This window comes from Cynara cardunculus (assembly GCF_001531365.2).
Source record: "Cynara cardunculus var. scolymus isolate 2C chromosome LG 5, CcrdV1, whole genome shotgun sequence".
Classification (NCBI taxonomy): domain Eukaryota; kingdom Viridiplantae; phylum Streptophyta; class Magnoliopsida; order Asterales; family Asteraceae; genus Cynara; species Cynara cardunculus.
The window spans coordinates 14,043,528-14,062,832 of NC_037532.1; the positions used below are offsets into that span (position 1 = coordinate 14,043,528).

The 19,305-nt window shown below is 32.0% G+C and overlaps 1 non-coding gene across 1 annotated transcript; it reads left to right on the plus strand.

Moving 5' to 3' along the window:
• The first annotated feature begins 9,218 nt into the window (after nucleotides 1–9,218).
• Nucleotides 9,219–9,326, plus strand: LOC112513918. The gene has a single exon (XR_003069378.1). It is a non-coding gene; the product is annotated as a small nucleolar RNA R71 (small nucleolar RNA).
• Nucleotides 9,327–19,305: the final 9,979 nt, after the last annotated feature.

Here is a 19,305-nt window from a genome sequence, read left to right on the forward strand (position 1 = left end):
AAATAATATTAATTCAACCTTTTTGGTTGAATAAATAAAAAAAACTCATTTCTCTCTCATTCAATGAGGTTTTTAAAGCATTCTCTATATTTTTATATTTTAGAGTATCTCTAACAGATTTTTTAAAATAGAGAAAATGAAGGTTTTGTTCTTTATATTACTCTAATATATTCTTTATAATGTTCTCTAAAATAGAGAAAGCATGAAAAACATCCAAATTTAGAGAATTTTTTAAAACTTGATGTTAAGAGAGAGAAGTGGTTGTTTTATGCAATCCTACCAATGAGATTGAACCATTATTATTTTATTTAAAGTTTCTTTTTAAAAGCATATCGGGATGATAAATTATGATAATATAATTTATGTTAAGATCTCTAAAATAGATAATCTGTTGGAGTTGAATGTGATTCTTTTATAAAGATTCTAATTTTTGGTTTTCTATTTTAGGAAAACTAAAGAGAATTTGTTAAAGATGCTTTTAGAGAACAAGATAGGAAATCTATTGAAGTATTATAAATAACATAAACTTCATTTTCCCAATTTTAGAGAATCTGTTGGAGATACTTTTAAATTTATTTTATGTCACATTATGTTTTCTGAATTATATTTATAAAAAATGTATGAATAATTTATTAAATATGATCGCTAGTTAATATTGATATAATTTTTTATTGATTTAACGTTATATTCAATTTGTTTTATAAATTTTGACTTTTGATATATTAACAAATATTAAAAAACACAAAATGTAATTTATAGTACAATACAATTACATAATAAAAAATTCAAATTTAACACAATGCAATATATTCGATTATTTTATGATATATTAATGAATAGTAAAAAAGCAAAATATAATTATATTACAATACAATATGAAATTAATTCTTTTAATGCATAATTATTTTATAGAATAGAAAATATTTAAAATAAAATATTTTATGAATTTTACTTTATAATAATTATTTAACTAATAAATTATTTGAGATTAAGTTGTAATAAAAAATATTTAATTATAATTTCGTCGTTATTTGATTAAAATATAGGTTTTTTATGATGAGATATCACTTATAAACTACAGGGACATTATCTTTTAAAAACTCTCTCCATAGACCATATCCGTTGATTTTAGCAAACCAAAGGTACCAAAATTGCATAACTTTTTATTATATTATTGAATATTTAATTAATATAGTTTAGAGTAAATTAGGCTTGTTAATCGGTTGATATTTATTGGATGTGAGGGGAACCAAACCGATCCAATCATCTATTGGATGTTGGATTTTGCCAACCAAATCGATCCGATTAACATTGAATAACCGATCTAATCCAATCCAATGGATGATTGGATCGGTACGGTTCCATCCATTGGATATTTTTAGTGGATATTTATCGGATATCCAATGGAATTGGATCCATCAAGTGTGTTAATTCAATACAATTCTTTAGCAATGATACAAATTAGTTAATCACTTTTAATATGTGTTAAAACCAACATAAGAGAAGTTAAAAATTCAAACTCTCACACAAAACAAAATCTGATTTAAGCAATTTGAAAACAAATTAATTGGATGATAGTTGGATAATGGTTGGATGGATAACTGGATGGTCATTGGATTTTGGTCGGTTCGGTTCGATTCGATTCGATTAAGGTCGGTTCTAAACTGTCATCCGAGAATCGATCGATCCAAATTGGATGTTGAAAATTTCAATCCGATCCGACCCAATTATGGTCGATCGGTTCTAACTAGATTGGTTGATTTTCTGCACACCCTTAGAATAAACTACAGTTCATGTGGTTTGTCAAAAATAAACTACAAAAATGCCCTCATTTAAAGGAACTTTTAACGTCCATGAGAGGAAGGGAGCAAATCCAGAAGTTTTTGCAGACCACGATGGCTATCTTGTAATCTCAAAACTGCAAGGACGAAAATTGTTATTTTCGACAAAGGGACCAAATTTGTAGTTTATTTTAATGTAACATCTTCAAAATAAAATAAAAAAAACTGTTGGAGTTGAATATCTATACTATATTATAAAACATTTGACAAAAACTATTAAAAATCATTTTTTATGCATTAAGTATTGTTTATTAATGCATATTACTTAAAACTCAAGATTACAAGTAGATTTGTGTATAAGTACAACTTATTAAAACTCCATATATGAATTCGTGTAACTAACTGCAAATAAACATAATCAAATACAGGATAAACATCTCATTTTAAATATAAAAAATCTAAATATAATTAGAATAATCATGGATTTCTAACAGAATACTTAATTATTATCTTTATAAAATGTTATATTATTAAACAAAAAATAAATTATTTCATTATTAAACTTAAATTAAATTATAATAAAAATAAATTAAAGAAATTACATAAAAAAATGAGAACTTTTAGATAGTTGATTTGATACTAACATTGATATATTTTTTTCAAATTTTTATGATATCTTGAAATTTATATTTTATTCAAAAATAAAATCATTATTATTTTCTTAAAACACATAAAATCGTATTATAATATCGACAGAGACAAATAATAAAATAAAACATTAAAATTGAGATGTATCTTGCTGCATTGCACGAGTAACTTTCTAGTAATTTATTACGAGCTTTTGATTACTTATTCTCTATCTTGAATAAATTTCCAGGGAATCTAGTTTATCTGTAATTTCTCCAAAATAAAGAAAAAAAAGCCAAAATCTTCAAAAAGTTACATACAATTTAGAGTATTTCAACGTTAATTATATTACTAAAATATTTAATAATATAACAACAAAAATTTCTCTCTATCCTTCCATTTAATTTCATTGGTTAGTTGAAGGTTTTCATCTCATACTTTCTCCATTCTGAATAAAGTTTTGGGGAGCAAGAAAACTCCATAAACTTTATTTTTCTCGATTTGGAGAAGCATGTGAAGATGCTTTAACAGTTATTAGAAGCGTACTCATGTATTGCAGTTTGATATATCTCGATATTAATGTTTCGTTTATTATTTGTCTCTATCCATTTATATTATGGTTATGAGAAAACGATAATGTTTTTATATTTGAATAAAATATAGATTCGAAGACCCCGTAAAAATTCAAAAATAATATATCGATATTAATATCAAATTAACAATTTAAAAGTTTTTTTTTTGTATATTTCTTTGTTCAATTTTTATTATAACTTAATTTAGGTTTGAATTAAATTTATTTTAGGTTTAATAATATAATGTTTTTTATAAAGATATTTTTTAGTTAAAAATTTTAATTGTATGTTAAAGTTCAATAATGAAGTAATTTATCTTAGATTTAATAATATAATGTTTTAAAAAAATAATAAATAAGAATTCTATTAGAACTCAATAATTATCCTAATTATATTTTTATATTTAAAATAAAATATTTATCATGTATTTGATTATGTTTATCAGTTAGTCATATGAATTATAACATATAGCTTTAGAAAGTTGTTCTCATGGACCACTTACTTGTAATCTCAAATTCTAAGTAATATGCATTATTAAACAGTATATATTAGTTATTTATTAATGATATTAACTATATCAAGTATTTTTAAGAGTTTAACACAAATATTTTATAATATAACTAGAAAGGTGCTCGCACAATGAAGCGAGATACATCTCGATTTTAATGTTTCGTTTTATTTTTTATTTGTCTCGGTTGATGTTATAAAAAATTGAAAAAACATATTAATATTAGTACTAACAGACTTTAAAATTTCTCTTTTTTGTGTATTTCTTTAATTCATTTTTTTGGTTTAATAATATAATTTTTTATAAAGATAATAATTAAGTATTTTATTAGAATTCAATGATTATCCTAATTATATTTTAAACATTTTATATTTAAAATAAGATGTTTATCCTCTATTTGATCATGTTTAGTTAGTTACACGAATTTAAACATTAAGATTTAATAAGTTGTACTTATGCAAAATTTACTTGTAATCTTGATTTTTAAGTAATATGCATCAATTAACAGTAATTTTATGCATAAAAAATGGTTTTTAAGAGTTTTTGTTAATGCTTTATAATATAGTATAAATTTTTAAGTAATATGCATCAGTTAACAGTAATTTATGCATAAAAAATGGTTTTTAAGAGTTTTTATTAAATGCTTTAAATGCATCAGTTAACAAAAAAAATGTTAAAAATAACTTATTATTTTAATAAAGCAAAAACGCAAATTAAGCGGATAAAATATTTACAACAGAGCTTTTGGACTATAAAAAGTCCATAAACTGCTGAAGTTTTTTAGCAAGTGGAAACCAAATTCACTAGCATTTCGTTTGAATTTCTACCGGATCATGAAATAACTTTACTCTCTGACCATTAACTTTAAACACAGAATTGTTCTTTGGATTAACTAGGTCAATTGCTCCATAAGGATGAACTTTATGAATGAGGAATGGTTTAGACCATTGAGATTTGAACTTTCCTGGGAACAATTTTAATCTTGAATTAAACAAGAGGGCTTGCTGGCATGCTCTCAGTTCTCTTTGCTGAATTATTTTGTCATACCATTTCTTTGTTTTCTCTTTATAGATCTTGACATTTTCATAGGACAGATTCCTATGTTCTTCTAATTCACAAAGTTGGAACTTTCTTTTACTGGCATCAACATTTGGACACATATTTAATTCTTTGATGGCCCAAAATGCTTTGTGCTCTAGTTCTAAAGGGAGGTGACAAGCCTTACCAAAGGCCAACTTATATGGAGACATACCAATAAGTGTTTTAAAAGCAGTCCTATATTGCCCATAAAGCGTCATCTAATTTGAAAGCCCAATCTTTTTTGTTTGGCTTGACAACCTTTTCTAAGATTCCCTTTATTTCTTTGTTTGAGAGTTTAACTAATCCATTTGTTTGTAGGTGGTAGGCATTTGCAATCCTGTAGTTAATGTTATATTTCCAAGGACTCCACTTAACAAGTTATTTACAAAGTGGATACCCTCATCACTGATTAGTTCCCTTGGGGTACCAAACATTGTAAAAATTAGCTTTTGAAGGAAATTTAACCATAGTTTTAGCATCATTAGCAACACAAGTCATAGCCTCTACCCATTTTGACACATAATCAACAAGAACTAGAATGTATTGACAATTATTTGATGGGGGAAATGGTTCCATGAAATCTATTCCCCAAACATCAAACAACTCTACTTCTAAGATCCCATTTAGTGGCATTTCATTCCATTTGGAAATGAAGCCACTTCTTTGACACTCATTGCATCTTTGTGCAAAATTGTAGGCATCTTTGAAGAGAGTTGGTCAATAAAAACTAGATTGTAAAACTTTAGCTGCTGTTCTTTGGCCTCCAAAGTGTCCTCCATATGCTGCTTGGTGGCAATGCTGCAGAATTGTTGCCACTTCAGTTTCTGGGATGCACCTTCTTAAATTTTGATCTGCACTTATTTTAAACAAGTAAGGATCATCCCAAATATAAGATTTAGTATCATGGAAAAACTTTTTAACCATATGGCTAGTATAATCAAAAGGTCTTATGCCACAAGCCAAATAATTTGCTATGTCAGCAAACCATGGTGACTTTGATTGTAGCACAATAATTATTTCATCAGAGAAGGTTTCAATGATGTCTCCTTCTCCTTTGTCCTCAATAGGTTTCTCTAGTATAGACAAATGATCTGCAACTTGATTGTCCACTCCTTTTCTGTCCACTATCTATAGGTCAAACTCTTGCAACAACAAAACCCATCTTATTAGCCTAGGTTTAGTATCTTTTTTGGAGATCAAGTACTTGATGGCAGCATGGTCAGTGTGTACAATGACTTTTGTTCCCTTCAAATATGATCTATGCCTCTCAAAGGCAAAAACCACAACTAACAATTGTTTTTCAGTTGTTGTGTAGTTAATTTGTGTTTCATTCAAAGTTTTACTTGCATAATAAATTTAATGGAAGACTTTCTCTTTTCTTTGACCTAGGACAACTTCTACAGCCCAATCACTAGCATCACACATGATTTCAAAAGGTTTGTTCCAGTCAGGGGCAACAACTACTGGTGCGGTTACCAAGGCTTTCTTCAAAGTTTTGAATGCATTTCTATATTCGTTAGTGAAATCAAATTTTTGGTCATGCTGCAAAAGTAAACACAAGGGTTTTGAGATTTTTGAAAAGTCTTTGATAAACCTTCTGTAAAACCCAACATGACCATGAAAACTTCTTATTCCCTTGACACTGGTTGGTTTAGGTAGCTTTTCAATAACTTCAAGTTTAACTTTGTCTACCTCAACTCCTCTTTTAGAAATCAAATGTCCCAAAACAATCCCTTCTTTGACCATGAAATGACATTTGTCTCAGTTGAGAACCAAATCAGTCTCTTCACATCTTTCAAGACTCCCTTTTAGATTTTCCAAACAATTATCAAAAGATGAGCTATAAACTGAAAAATCATCCATAAAGATTTCTATGGACTTTTCAAGCATGTCAGAGAATATGGACATCATGCATCTTTGAAAAGTTGCAGGAGCATTGCAGAGTCCAAATGACATTCTTCTAAAGGCAAAAGTACCATAGGGACAAGTGAAGGTGGTCTTTTCTTGGTCCTCGGGTGATATGGCTATCTGATTATATTCGGAGTACCCATCCAAGAAACAGTAATATTCCTTTCTGGCCAACCTGTCCAACATATGATCAATAAAAGGTAAGGGAAAATGGTCCTTTTGGGTGGCTTTGTTTAGCCTACGGTAGTCCATGCATATTCTCCATCCATATACTCTTCTAGTGGGAATGAGTTCATTTTTGTCATTGGTGACAACTGTAACCCCTCCCTTCTTTGTGACACATTGGATTGGACTAACCCAAGAACTACCGACTATTGGAAAAATTATTCCTGCATCTAACCATTTCAAATTTTTTTTTATTACTACCTCTTTCACGACATGGTTTAATCTTTTTTGAGGCTCTATAGACTTGAAGTTCTTGTCATCTAGGATGTACTTATGTTGACAAATAGAAGGACTAATCCCTTTAAGGTCAGCAATGGTCCATCCTATAGCTTTTGTGTGTAACTTCAACATGTCTTTAAACTTCTTTTCTTGATGTAAGTCTAGGGTAGATGATATGATGACAGATAATTTGCCTTCTTCTCCTAGAAAAACATATTTCAAATGAGATGGGAGTTGCTTCAACTACAGGTCAGGTGGTCAAATTATGGACGGGGTAAAATTCTTTTGCTCACAATTTTCCAGCAACTCAAAAACAGTAACATCAAATGGGATATCTCATCTATCTCAGCACTATCCTCTTCTTCTAACTTACAGGCCTTTCTAATTCCCTCCTCATGACACATTGCCTCTATCTCAGTTATTTCTGAGCATTCCTCTAAGTAATCAGGGTACTTAAGGAATTAAAGACATTGAATGTGACTTTCTGGTCTTGTAGCCTCATAGTTAGTTCTTCTTTTTGCACATCAATCAAAGTTCCACCGGTGGCTAATAATGGTCTTCCTAAGATGATAAGAATGTCTTTATCAGCCTCAAAATCAAGAATGATGAAATCAGCTAGAAATATGAACTTGTCAACTTGAACTAAGACATCCGCAATCTTACCTTTTGGATAAACAATGGTTTTGTTAGCCAATTGCAGTGTGACAGTGGTGCGTCTAGCTTCTATTATGCCTAAGGTGTTGAAAACAGACAATGGAATCAAGTTAATACTAGCACCTAAATCACATAAAACGTTTCCAATCTTCTTTCCACCTATAGAACAGGGAATAGTGAAATTTCTCGGGTCTTTAAGCTTAGGAGGTATTTTGTTGGTTAGAAGAGCACTACATCCTTCAGTAAGAGCTACGGTTTCATATTCGGTCAACTTCTTTTTCTTACTTAAGATGTCTTTGAGGAACTTGGCATAATTGGGCATTTGCTCAATTGCTTCAACAAGAGGTATGTTGATGTGCAATGCTTTAAACACTTTCAAAAATTTCTTAAATTGCAATTCTTCCTTTTGATTCCTTAAACTTTGGGGAAAAGGAACATAAAGAGGAACTGGTTTTATGATAACTTTATATGATTGTGTTGAGCAAGATGGGTCCACAATGCCTAGTCTTGGTCTTACTTTCTTGAGGTTTAGATGGGGTTACAACTTTGGTCTTTGGATCTGTTATAACCTCATCTTCTATTGACATTTCCCTAGCAACTTCTTGTGGGAATAACAAAGGATAGTCTGACTTAGGAGGAACAAAAGTAGGGACCTCAGATGATTGGTTCTCTATTGGTCTTGGAGGATTTTTAGTAACAAGGAACATAGGTGTAGTCTCAGGTTTAGAAAAAACCTTTTCACTTTCTTTTGGTATGGTCTCTGCTAATTCCTTCCCACTCCTAAGAGTCACTACGTTTACATGCTCCTTTCCTAGATCTCTAGGAACTTTTGTGTTACTAGGCAAAGTACCAAGGGCTATATTGGTCTGATTGAGTGTAAGTTGACTTACTTAAGTTTCCAGGTTTCTAATAGCAACATTTTGCTAATTAAAAAGAGATTGATTTTGGGTCATCATTTGCTGCTGAGCTTAAGACTGAGCCACCAATCCTTTTATCATAGCTTCCAAAGAAGATGATGATTCATATTATAGAGGTGGTTTGTTTTGAAAAGATGGTTGAGCAGCTTGAAAATTTTGGTGATGATGATTTTGAGAGTTAGAACTGCTTGCATGCTGTTGAGGTTGAAAATTAGATTTTCCTTATTTCTTATGAACGGGTGGATTCAAACTTGGCCTGTTCCAAGAGAAATTTGGGTGTTGTCTCCAACTGGCATTGTATGTGTTGGAATAGGGGTTTGATCTATTACGAACATAATTGAAAGATTCAAAGTTATGTGGGCAAAGTTCATAAGAATGTTCCCCTCCACAAAAAACACATTGCACTAAGAGGACTGCTGGAATAGGTGTAGTAACAGTTGACTGCACTCCTCGGCCAGAAGTTAGGTTTTTAAGCATGTTGGCCATGGAAGAGAGTTGTGTTGTTAATGCAGTGTATGCATCTATATCATGAATTTCGGCTGTCTTCTTTTGCGGTTGGGCACATGGATCAGCCCAGTGTCCATTGTTTGCAGAAATCTTTTCAAGGATTTCATAGCCTTCATTGTAGGTACTAGCTGTAAAGGCTCCTCCTGTAGTCGCATCGAGCATCTGTTTAGCCATGGGACTTAATCCATTGTAGAATGTCTCGAGTTGAATGTAGTAAGGAATGCCATGGTAAGGGTATTTCCTTGATAGCTCTTTAAACCTCTCCCATGCATCAGGAACAACTTCATCGTCCATTTGTTTAAAAAAGACATATTTCATTTCTAGACTTAGCATTCCTGGTGGGTGAAAAATATTTTTGCAAATTCGGCCATATTGCCCCATTATGGTACAGAACCTGGTGGTAATGAATTAAACCAAGATTTAGCTCGATCCCTGTAAATAAAATGGAAACAAAGTAAGTCTTAGAGCATTGTTAGACACTCTCGAGATCAGAAGGCATCAATAATTTCCATGAAAGATTTTAGGTGTGAATGAGGATCTCCCGATGGTAATCCTGCAAATTGTCCATTTGTTTGAACATATGGAACATGATCGGTTTAAGCTCAAAACGGAGGGCAGTCATATGAGGTCTAACTATCCTTGAGTTCAATTGCTCAAAGTCAGGAATAACATAGTCCACGATTCTTCCATTTCTAGAGTTTGCAATATTAATTATATTTGGAGTTTGAGCTCATGAATGATCATTATTTTCAGATTCCTTGTCATTATGTGCATCTTCATGATTTGGTGGCCCTTGTTGAAAATGATGTGTTGGTGGGTTTTGAAAAAGTGGTGCATTTGGCAGAACAGGCTGGAATTATGGCATTTGACCAAAGGTTGGTGGATTTTGAATTGGTACTTCTTCGTCAAATGGGGGAGGTAACGCCATATTAGGAGGGAGTAGAGCAGAATTTGCTCTTTGAGCCCTTCTTCTTTGGCAGAATGTTCTCTTAATATCTGGATCGAATTTGAGAAACTCCCTTGGTGTATCCATGGCATACACCTCTTAAAAGTGGATCAAACGGTGTTAGAAAAATCAAATCTTTAAAGTTACTTTCACAAAAACTTAATAGCTTGCCAATCCTCGGCAACGGCACCAAAAACTTAATTGGGCCCGTATTCACATACCCACAGACTTACAACTGGGACCAACAACAAGTATACAATTAGTTCTAATATCGTCTTTCAAGTAATAAAGTGGTACAAGTACCTGATATCGTCCACATGAATCGTAGTAAAAGTTTAGATGAAAGTAATATTAAGGAGATGATTTCAGAAAGCGAATTTGAAGACTTTGATTTGATCAGAACACAACTAAAAATTAACAGGAAACAATAGATAATAAAAGCAAGCCAGGGTGTAAGACTTAGGGTGAGATGTAAATGCTATTTCCAGTAGACCAATGTTGTCAAAATGCTACGGCATGAGACCATGCTGACAAATTGCTATGACATACAATTAGTAATTATTTCACCATTTATTTTGAAGGTATTCCTCTCGGACTTCACCAATGCACTGATATTATAGTTTTCAACCCATATCTCTATGAGGTATCCGAACCAGTGAAAGGGACAAATGGTGTCCTCAAAATATATGGATAAAGAAATCTCTTTGCTAAAAATCACTCTCTCGAGTGGATTCCCATATCATTCAAGTTGACGTGTTCTGAATGGCTCATCTCTGAGTCCATTCCACTGTAACACTTCAAAGTGATCAACCTGTCGAGAATTAACGTTTTAGAAAATACGGATAACAAATCTCTTTGTTAGCAACTCTCTCAAGTCTACTTCCCATATCATCCAAATTGACGTGCAATCAATGGCTCAACTTATAGTCCATGACACTTTAACACTTTTCAGTGATCAACTCGTCAAGAAGTGTCATTGATTTTATAAAACTTGAAATGAAATAATGAAACATTGTTGTCACATAAAAGGATCTACTTTATTTTGATTTACAAACTCACCCTTTTCGTCATACACCCGAGCTAAGAAATTTAGCTACTCATGATGGAAACTAAATTACAAGAAATATAAATAGCGGTAAATGAAGACAAAATAAATAACGGAAAGTAAATGACGGAAAGTAAATGACGGAAAATAAAATGCGAAAAGCGTAATAAATAAATGATGGAAAGTAAAGAGCGAAAAATATAAAACAATTAAAGGAAAGCTTGGAAAAGAAATTCGCCAAAAGTTACTTGTATTTTTTAGAGAGAGAAAGTATTCTACAAGTAGTAAGATAACTATTTGAGAATTAGATGGGATGATCAAAATACTAACCACAACATCTCTATTTATACTAAGAAAGAGATGAGGGCAAAATAGTCATTTAACATTTAAACTAGACTTAAAGTAACTAAAAGTACAATAAAGCAAATATTTAAAGTATAATGTAACCAAATTAGGCAACAAGTTTTCAGCTAACTACAAAATAAACAGCTGTCAATACATAAAATATCATTCAAAAGTCAGCTATGCTCATGTCAATCAGCATTAGGAATGGCAACATGCCGGGTTTGGACCAGGTATTGGTATCCCTGTCCCCGAAACCGATAGCTAAAACCGTCCCCGTAACCGCCCCAATCCCCATCGGGGATCTTATCGGGGATCCCCATCGGGTCCCTGCGGTTTCCCCAATCCCCGTTGGGGAACCCGTTAAGAGTAAAAATCCTCTTTTTCATCGTTGGTTATAACCGAACCCGAACCCGAATTGAAAAAAATTACAATATGCTAATTTTTAAAATTAAAAGTAAATTACAAATTTTTTAAAGATGTAAGTTTAAATGTCTCAAACATAATCGAACCAATTACAAACAATATATTAGATTACAATATAAAACTAAACAGAAATTCAAACATCATACAACTAATTCACGATTTTAGAAAAATAAACTATATTTTTTCATGAGCTTTATTTGGGTTGTTTAGGTAAAGTGGATAAACGTCTTTTAAATTTTAATGTTACTATTTTCTTTTAATGATAATATATATATATAAATTAAAATTAATATATATATATATATATATAAATTAAAATTAATATATATATATATATATACATATCGGGCCGGGACGGTGATCACCGTCCCTGCCCCCGTACTCGTCCCCGTTAAAATCCCCGAATATGTCCCCGATCCCCGCCTCGTCCCCGATAAGATGTCCCCCAACCCGACCCAAAATTTTCGGTTTTTAGTTTTCACCATCGGTTTTGGGTTTTTTTTTGCCATCCCTAATCAACATCATATTCTCTTTCTTCTATTTTCTCATAGTCAGGTCATGCTACAGCATCCTGCAGCATCAGATAACTTCAAATTGTCCAAAATAAATCCATATTAATCCATTATATAACAAAAATAGGTAAATCATTCATCTTAGCTTCATAACAAAGAAGTGGAAAATAAAGGAATAAAATGACTCAATGTTGGGATATAAATAGAAAATGTCTTATCTAAAGAAGAAGAAAATAGTGTTCAAGCAATAAATAATCAGTGCTTATCATACACACATACAAAAAGAGGGGAGGTGTTATGTGAATGAGGAGTACTTCCCTTTTATACACCAAGTTGTAACTTTAGTCCTCCAAGTATGAAACTCTTTGTAAAACGACCTTTGTGATTCCATTATTATTACCTTTAGAAATTTGGGTTATTACAATCTCTCCTCCTTAAGGGTGTGTTTGGTACACTGGACAGGGACAGAGACAGGACAGAACAGGACAGGGATCCCTGTCCTATGTTTGGCAGGAATTTTATGTGGAACAAACATGAATAGAGTGGAATAAAGTGGAACAGGCCTGTTCCACCTCTACCCTATGGAACAGGGTGGAACAAGGTGAAACAAACTTATATTTTACCAATATAACCTCAAAATAAAACTTAATTCTCTTCTAAAACATCAAATAAGTCTCTCTTTTACATTTTATTCATTTATTGTATTTTATGTTTCTTAAATTTTCATTTTACTGTCCTCAAAATATTAATAATAAAAAATAATGTAGAAAATAGATAAAAATAAAAATAGAAAACCACATAAACTTTTTATTTGATGTCATTTTAATTGTTTTGACGAAAACTTCAAATGATATATCTTGTTATAAAAAATAATTATTCTATTTTTAATAAATTACATAAATTGTTTTTTTGATTTTATCACCTCAAATGTATTGCGTAAGGTTCACGCATGCAATTTGTTGTTTTCGATGAGTTTTGTATGTTTTCCCTTGATTAGAGTAGTAAATATTCAATTTTGATCTTACAGGAGTATTGTACAGGTGATAGGTGAATTCTTTTGTTTTCTAGAATCCAAGTTTTGTGAATGTGATGATACTATATGGGATCACTAGCCAAATTGTTTTCTTGATGCTTATATTTTATWTAYTATTKGATATTTAATCCATTTTAATTGATTGTGCGCTTGTTGGTAGTAGTTTTTTCTTCTTAGTATGGAATGCATATAGATTTGCTTCGATAATGGATTCTTGATGCTTATATTATATTTACTTTTTTCATATATCATTAGTTGATTATGAAATCATGTATTTTTGCAAGTAGTAGTGGTTTGATGTAAGTTATACTTTGTACATCGTATTTGTTAACATTTATATTGATTATTTAGTAAAAAAAAAACATTAAACAGCTCACTGGGAGTAAATTGGTCATTTTAACCAGTCCTGTCCAGTCCTGTCATGTCTTACCAAATGCTGAATATCTGTCCTATTCTGTTTTGTCCTGTCCTGTCTTGTTCTGTCCTGTCTGCGTACTAAACGCACCCTAAGAGAATTATGTCCTCAAAATTTGTTCAAGCAACAAAGAAGGGTAGTCGATTACTAAAACAAGTTCAAACTCCCACAACGCATCTTTACAATCAAAATACTTCCAATTGACTTTCACATGACCGACCTCTTTGTTTCTTCATATAGATCCTTTGTTCCTGCTTGAAACAATCTTTTAAACAACAATACAAATACCAACATATCGCTGCATTTTCACTGTGTAACTCTGATTAAATTCAACAAACACATGAAACTCTTAATAATCACAACATCAATTAATTACAACTTTCCTTTACCAAATAATTTGATAATCCACCTTATTTTCCATTTCTAAATTCTCAATACTCCCTACCCATAAATTTAACAACGACGTCTAAATTTGGATTCTGCAAGCAACTTCAGGTCTTTAAAGGAAAGAATTTAATTGACGTTTACACCACCACAAACATGAACCCCAACTATTCGTAATACACACTCAATTCACTAACTTAACATAAGGTCTTCATTGAATTTCACATTAAAACTCACAACTATGAATTTCTTTTATCGATCAAAACATGTAGTTTTCAATAACACTCATCATCAAGAATTACATCCAACACAAATAGTACCTTATCCCCTAATACAAAATTGATCACCAACTCATTGACACTCATCACTTCATCTAAACTTCACAAACACATCGACCACAGTTTCATCACCACTTTTACCTTCCACAATTCCATCATCTAAATATTTCGCTGATCAAAGCTGATCCAATCCTAAAATACATTTTTTAAAATGCATACTAGATCAAATGTTATAACCGGGTTTTCTGCAAACCTGGTTAAGGTAACTCTATATGTTTATTATATGAATTACGTGAAAACATGCATGTTATCTTAAAAATAAATGCATGAATTGTGTGCTCATGTATGGTAATTTGATATTGTGCATGCATGTGGAAATTCTGTAGGCGGTTATATGATAATATATATGTGGGAATATTATTTTATTTAAACATTCATGGTTAAGAAAGGGTAATTATAAAACAATATCTTTCCACTGCCTAATGATTTTATATTGATTGAAAAACCATCACCACCTCATCCTAAGTATAAAAGAAAGAGGATAAGGTAAAAACCTTATCAGTTCACTATTTTACAAAAAATACAAGAGAAATTAAAGGCGGTGAAGAGTTCTTGAAGAAAATTGTTGTTAAGAATTCTGTTAAATTGCTATGAGATAATCTGCAGAATCTGTGTTATCAAGGTGAGTTTTAAACTACCTTTGATTATAAACTGTGAGTTTTATTAACCTTTTTAATTATAACCGTATGTTTATAATCTGCTGTTTAATCCTATAATTGGTAGTTACAAATGATTTAGAAAGAATCTGGTGAAAACTGTTATTAAACAGTTTGAAAGAATGTTTTTTGGTTCAAAGATTGGAACATGTTTTGAGAAGATTAAATAGAAACTGTCCTTTAGAAACAATTTTTAAAACAGTGCCCTATTTGGGAAGAACAAGATGAGTTGATCAATTTGATCTAGATCATAGTGTTCTTATAATTTGAAAGGTTTGAATATAAACCTGTGTTGAGAATATGATTTGGATAAAACTATGAACGAGGTTCACTCTGACAGAAAGGTCTGCAGCCCGTCATTGGATGAAATAGTTCATATGAATTTCAGGGGAAATAAGGATGGTCGTTGTGTGTGATGGATAGCTATTGCTATAAACAGGGGATTTTTGGATGAAATAAGGATGGTCGTTGTGTGTGTATGCATGGTTTAACTCTTGCTATCTAATAAGATTACAACAGATTAGAGTTTTCTCTTCTTGGTGATTTGAGAATTCAGAGATGTTGTTCTTATGGGAAATAGTAGTATTGATGTTATGGTAATGAGAAAATATGGCTTATGGTCATTGGTTGTGGCAAAAAGTATATTGGAACAGAATGTACATTTTATAAGGAACTAGAGGAGCTCTGGTTGGTCCTCACTATTGGACCAGAAGGTTCTTGTTAATTGATTTGATGATTATGCAAGTTTTTCTAAGCATACTAGTTGGACCAGAGGCTCTGTATCTATTGATAAGAGCTTCTGTGTCAAAATCACGTTTTAAGAAGTTTTCAAGAAAAAAGGAATTTTATATTTAGAGTTTTATACGAAAGACAGACCAGAGGGGCTCTGGTCGACTCGTACATTGAACCAGAGGCTCTGGTTGGTCATAACTTTTGAACCAGAAGCTCTGGATAGTATAACCAGAGGCTTTGGTCGAATAAGAGCTATGTATAACTATCCTTTTTAAGAAAAAGGCTATTATTTGATTAGAAGTATATCAAAAGAATACCAAGGAATTTATATGAACCAGAAGCTCTGGTTAGTACAACCAGAGGCTCTGGTCGAAAGACTAGAAACTCTGGTAGGTGAACCAGAGGGGCTCTGGTCATGTTTGTTGAAATATATTTCAAGTATGGTTTAAGACCAGAGGCCTGATAAACCAAAGCAGAATATGATTTTCAGTCTTTGTGATATGAAAAGGATTATTGAAATAAATATTTTGGTGATCTTCACCATGCATTACATAAAAAGGAAACCTCACTAGACGTTCATGCCTAACCCTCATTTTTGTGTTTTCAAAAATATGTGTGCATGTAATGATAATGAGGGCAAGAGCATTTTGTGAATTACTTCTCTATGTGTTTTGCAATATGAAGATCTTGATTAGACATGTATGAAGATTAGATGTCAAGAAGCATGTACTTTTGGAATTTTTGAGTTGTGTAATTCATATTATAGACTCTTGTATTATATACCTGTGTGGTGAAAACATGTATTCTATGTATGAAATATGTGTTATATATATGCAATGTACGGATGTGGCGGTGTTACATATAACATAGTCGGAATTCCACCGAACCAACTAATAAACCATGTATTTTCAAAATAACTCTAAGACTCGTTTCACAAAAAGGATTAAACCATGTCCACACATAATTATTCCAATTAGCACAACATTGAAGACCATGTTCACTCGAAACATTTGCCACGATGATACTAATTTAAATCCAATGGTCTTTCATTCAAAATACCACATCCAAATACTTTTACCAAGCCCTTCTCGAAAAACATAAAACATTCACTTTAAATATAAGCTTTACTAGCAAATGCAAATTTTAAACCGATTTCATGAATAAATTATCCACACCATTTAGCTGTAACTTGCATCATAACCTTTTTCTCATACCCACTAGAGGAGGTTATATGATCAAAAATGACAATCTTAAATGCATCACCACATTTTTTTATATCATTCGACAAGATTAATACTTTCCATCTTCACCGCTTATTCCAACATACCATCTTCACCAACTTATTTACATCTCACCCTAAGTCTTACACCCTGACTTTATATTATTTTATGTCATTTCAGTAGTGTTAGCTCATATATCCAATCAAAGTTTTCAAATTCGTCATCTGAAATCATTTTCTTCATATTACTTTTACTAAACTTTTACTACAATCCCTGTGGACGATACTCAGTACTTGTACCACTTTATTACTTGAAAGACGATGTTGGAACTAACTGTATACTTGCTTTTGGTCCTAATTACTAAGTTTATGGGTGTGTAAAAGCTCTTGTCAGTAATGTTACAAGCCAACATTAGAGTGTCCACTACAATTCTTCTTTCTTCGTCTGTACCATATAGCCATCATGAACAGACCGGGTGTGATAAACTCCACAACATGACCAATAACCACCATGCCCCCTGTCTTTTATCCTCCAAGGGACCCACCAATGTACAATTTCTGCCAGTTTGTGGTGGTAGCTAGTTTCTCGGTCGTAGTGGTGGTAGCTATGAAGTAGTTGGGATGACAAAAGTACATGGATTGGTTGGCATTAAGAAAGGCAAAGGTGATGATATTGAGGCTGAAGGGAGCCGCTTGAGCTGTTTAAGGGGAAAACAAGTGGAGTAGTAGATATAGGAGGGGTTTACATATGGTGGGGGTAGGGGGAAGAGGGGTAAGTTGGTGGTGATTGAACGTTTTGTAGAAGTGGTGGCAAATGAGAAGTTGGTACAGTAGGAGGTGGAGATGGGGAGGACGTTGGGGTATCAGGTGAGTTGGAGATGGAAGAGAAGCATTTTAGTAAGTTGGGGGTAAGTCGGGGAGAGGAGTATCTACATAGTGTTGTACAAATGTTTATATATATACGCATATAAATAGTGTCTTTTAGTTTTTAATAGAAAATGAAAAAGGTAAAAATGACCTTTGTTACTTTATACTCTCATGTACAAGTCATATGTGGGGGTTTAATAGAAGAAAATCTAATAGGGTTAGTTTTAGAGACCAAAACCAAATGACTTTGCATACCACAAGGGTTTTTACAATAAATTTTTGTCGCCAAAGATACAATTTATTCTTAAACAAATTATATCAAAAGATAAGGGTCTTACTTTCAATTTAATTTGATACTCATATTGATGTGTGCATGTATATATATATATATATATACATATACATATGTATATCTATACATATACATATGTATATCTATACATATACATATGCGCATGTCTATACATATGTATATCTACACATATACGTATGCACATATCTACACTTATACGTATGCGCATATCTACACATATACATATGCGTATACGTATACATATACATATGCATATACATATGCATATACATATGCATATACATATACATATACATATACATCCACACACACACACATATATATATATATATATGCATATAGATATATATACGCACATAGGTGGAGGTTCAAACGAGAACCCCTGTGATTTACGAGAACACGAGAACAACCCACTAACCTCAAACTATTTTAATTAATAATGTAACACCCATATTTTTACCATGTGAAATGTTACGTAATCTAAAACAGATTCTCCAAAAGCACTCCAAAAATAATGGTTAAATTAAAACTTTAGACCGTTTACADCRRAAGACTTTAAAAGAATAAATATATAACTTAATGTCAGCCCGTCCCATACCGGGTTGCTTTACATATATATATATATCACAGACGATTGCGCCTAAATATTGAACTTAAATGGACTAGACAAGTCTCTATGTATGCCCTTCTTTTTCTTTGTCCAACCTGAAACCTTCTGTCCCTTAGATGCATACTATAATCAGCTTATAAAGCTCAGTGAGTTCATGGTTTGCGTGAGTAAAGATCATTGCACATCATACATTTCAACTTGTAAACTTTGTACCAAATAGTATGCATTTTCTGAAAAACATGCAACACTGAAAGAAAAGACATCTCATAAATTGTCTGTCGGGTATGAGTCATTTAGTCACTGGCATTCCCTGAGTTGTCCAACCTGCACCTGTCTAGACACTCATTACGGGGTTGTGCCACTTGTCATGTGACTTCTTGGTCAAATGCTCACCCGCTAAAACTGATCATAAAACTTTCAAATGAAATAACATGCTAGAGTTATTTGAAGACTGATTAAACACGTAGCA